This window comes from Arachis ipaensis, chromosome B8 (assembly GCF_059453495.1).
Source record: "Arachis ipaensis isolate K30076 ecotype BB chromosome B8, ASM5945349v1, whole genome shotgun sequence".
In the NCBI taxonomy this organism is placed as follows: Eukaryota; Viridiplantae; Streptophyta; class Magnoliopsida; order Fabales; family Fabaceae; genus Arachis; species Arachis ipaensis.
The window spans coordinates 4,491,629-4,495,592 of NC_142443.1; positions in this window are offsets into that span (position 1 = coordinate 4,491,629).

A 3,964-nucleotide genomic window follows, 5' to 3' on the forward strand; every position below is an offset into this window, starting at 1 on the left:
GGGACTAATTTTCAATTTCAATAAAAATATAGAGACCAACTATATAATTTAACTTTTTTGAAATAGTAAAAGTGTTTGTATAGTTTTTTTAGTGTATATTTTTTTTGTTATTTTATTCTCCTATTTGAGATGTGAATATTTGTTTTGTAATATTTGTAAGCATTGTGGGTTGTTTGTCTCTTTTTTTAAGGTAGTGTTTAGTTAGTGAGTGTGTCAACATAAGATAGAGACACGTTAACTGCTGACACATGTTTTTCTATTTAGTTATTAAGATACAAAAATTTTGAAGAACACGTTGGTACTGTTGGAGATGATACTAAGCTGGTATCTAATGGCTCACAAAAGCAAGTTGTAACTAATTATGGTTGAATAATTTTTTGATAGTATTCATTTTTGTAACTTTAGTTAGAATGATAGAAAAGTTCGTTTTCGTTAGAGCTTAAAGCTAGCAATAGTAATTACCTCATAACCATATTTAATTTATTTACCATATTGAGTTAGGTTTTAGTAAGGTTAATTTTCTAATAGCTATAAATAGTGGATAACAATATGTACTCTAAAGTACTCTGTGGTTTTTCTTTCAATTTTAGGTTTTGTATTTGTTCATATGGCAAATTTACTTTCTTTGAGTCTTCTTCTTCCACTTCAATCTTATTTTCTTCAATAAAATCAGATCCAAATCACGATTATATCATGGTGCGGTGAGCGTGGAGGATCGTGAAAGAGGTGAAGTTTTTTTATACAAATAGAGCATTGATGCTAATCAATGGTCAACACTCCTTCTAACCTAATGTCGAGGTCACATGAGAGCTTTCAGCTTCAAAATCTAGCTCGCATTATAAGCCAACTATCGAGTTTGCAGCCACAATCGAGTACCAATTTACTTGTAGATCCAGCAAGTGTTTATTTCCTACACCTAACTTTAGGCAATTCAGTTCATAATTTCAACAATAATCCAAGCAGTGTTTTTAGAGAAAGAGGACGAGAAACTCGTGAAAATAGAGGTGGAAGGAATTCAGCACCTAAGACCTGTTCTTATTGTTACAAGGCAGGGCATCTTGTGGATACTTGTTACCACAAACATGGATTTACACCTCATCTACAAAGGCAGAAATGGCCACGAGAAACTAGTAACGGAGTTATGACTAATCATCTTGCTGCTGGAATTGAAGAGAGCAGCACCCACAATGTCAACCAGGACAAAGAAGCTGATGGTCAATCCCAATTCAATCAGAGTTTGAGAGATGCACTGCTTACCTTTCTTCGACAGGAGTGTGCACAGTTTTTTCAAGGAGCAAATGTGAGAGATGTCAGTCAATCAAATGCAGGGGGTGGAGGTATACTTTGAGAGACTTATAAACTTTGCATGAGCTCTCATATTGCACGATTTTTGTCAATAATTTTTTTTCTCAAATTCTTGGGTGCTTGATACAGGAGCTACTGATCATGTATCACACTCATTGCATCTTTTTACAAATTTTAGACATATAAGACCAATTCTGGTAAAATTACCAGATAGAACACACACTACTGCAACTATAAGTGGAACTATGGTATTTTCAGCTACATTCTATCTCATGGATGTGCTGTACATACCAAGTTTTAACTTCAATCTTTTATCTATTTCCAAACTTACAAAAGGCTTGCATTGCAAATGTGTTTTTACTGACAAACTTTGTGAGATACAGAATCGGTCCTCTTTGAAGATGATTGGCACAACTAGAGCAAAGCATGGATTATACATGCTAGATTTTCCTGCATTAGAGTTAGCACATAAGGACAACATGAAAAATACAACATATAATAGGAGTATTAGAATTCTAGACATGCAAAGTCATAGTGACAAAATTTTACTTTCTTCTAATCTTAGGACAGCAAATTTGGTTACACAAACTTTAAATTTTTCTATTGAGAATTTATGGCATTTTAGATTGGGTCATGTACACCAAAGCAAATTTGATATTATCAAACAAATATATTCTTGTGTGCAGTTTCCTGTATCTACTTGCTCTAAACCATGTGATTTTTGCCATTATGCCAAACAGAAACGGTTACCATATACCCTTAGTGAAACAACAAGTTTAAACTGTTTTGATTTAATACATATCGATATGTCACTTATTTTTCTACAAGGTTATAAATAATTTTTAACTGTAGTAGATGATAAAACCAGATTTGTATGGATTTATTTCATGAAATTAAAGTCAAAAGCCAGCATTTTGGTCCAGAATTTTGTTGCCTATGTGAAAACACATTTTAATTCTCATGTATAGATTATTCGAACTGACAATGGTCCTGAGTTTAAATTTGATGTTTTTTTATAATTCACAGGTATAGTGCATCAAACATCGTATTGAGACGCCTCAACAAAATGGTATTGTTGAGCAGAAACACCAACATATTCTTAACATTGCAAGAGCATTAATGTTTCAATCGTCCTTGCCAAAATTTTTTTAGAATTTCGCTATTGGTTTAGCTGTTCATTTAATTAATAGACTTTCCACTCCAGTTTTAAAACATAAAACCCCTTATGCTACCTTATTTGGTAAGGATGCAAACATTAGTCACCTTAAAGTGTTTGGATGCTTGGCTTTTGCTTCGACGTTAACTCATGGAAGAAAGAAATTTGATAAACGAGCAAGAAAGAGTATTTTTCTTGGCTACCCAACTGGCCCAAAAGGATATATTCTGTTTGATATTCACATTAGAGAACTATTTTTGTCTCGAAATGTGAATTTTTATGAACATTATTTTTCTTATAAATCTTTTCATGATGACATGCTCACAAAATCCATAAGTGCCTCTTCTCTACCTATTGTTGATTCTAATTTTTATGGATTTGATCTTTTTACTTATGATTCCTTAAATGTATTTCATCCATCTCATGCAACTACTGATTCTTTTCATGAGCCTAGTAACCATACATCACTCACTGATTCACATGTAGTCTCTACTAGTCCACCAAATAGTGCATTATCTAATTCTCATTCAAATGATAACATGCATAATCAGGATCTTAGACAACTAACTCGTACACGTAAACCACATTCTTATCTTCAAGATTATCATTGTATGTTACTTAGAACAGGAAGCTCTAGTAACCAATCATGTTTCAAGCGGTACGGTCTATCTCATATGGTAGATTATGGGAAGTTGTCCCCTATCCATAGAGCCTTTTCCCTAGCAATAACCACAACAATTGAGTCAAAGACTTATGAACAAGCTGTGTGGCACGAATGCTGGAGAAATGCAATTAGTGCAGAATTGCTCGCTCTTGAGAAGAATAAGACTTGGTCTATTACTTCTTTGCCTATTGAAAAGTGTATCATTGGATGCGGGTAGATTTTTAAAGTGAAGTTTAATCCAGATGGTAGTGTTGAACGCCACAAAGCACGTTTGGTGGCTCAAGATTTTCGTCAACGAGTTGGCTATGATTACTTTGATACATTCAGTTCGGTTGTAAAAATCACCACTTTACGACTTATTCTTACTCTTGCTGCTGTCCATGGCTGAAAACTTCACCAATTAGACGTTAATACAGTATTCTTGCATGGTGAGTTGCAAGAAGAGGCTTATATGAAACCTCCCCCGATGTTTCAAATGGTGTTGTTTGTAAGTTGAATTGTTCTTTATATGGCTTGAAACAGGCAAGCCATCAATGGAATTTAAGATTAAATGATTTTCTTCAACAACATGGTTTTATCAAGTCTCCTCATGATCACTCTCTGTTCATCAAGCACACTAAGCTTGGCTTGGATATTGTTATTGTTTATGTTGATGATCTTGTTTTATCTGGAGATAATCTATTTGAAATCGAAGATATTAAAAGGGCTCTTGATGCTGAATTTAGTATTAAAGACTTAGTCCGGTTGAAATATTTTTTTGGAATGAAAGTTGCTCGTAGTTCCAAAGGAATTGCTTTGTATCAACGTAAGTACACTCTTGATTTGCTTGAGGAATATGG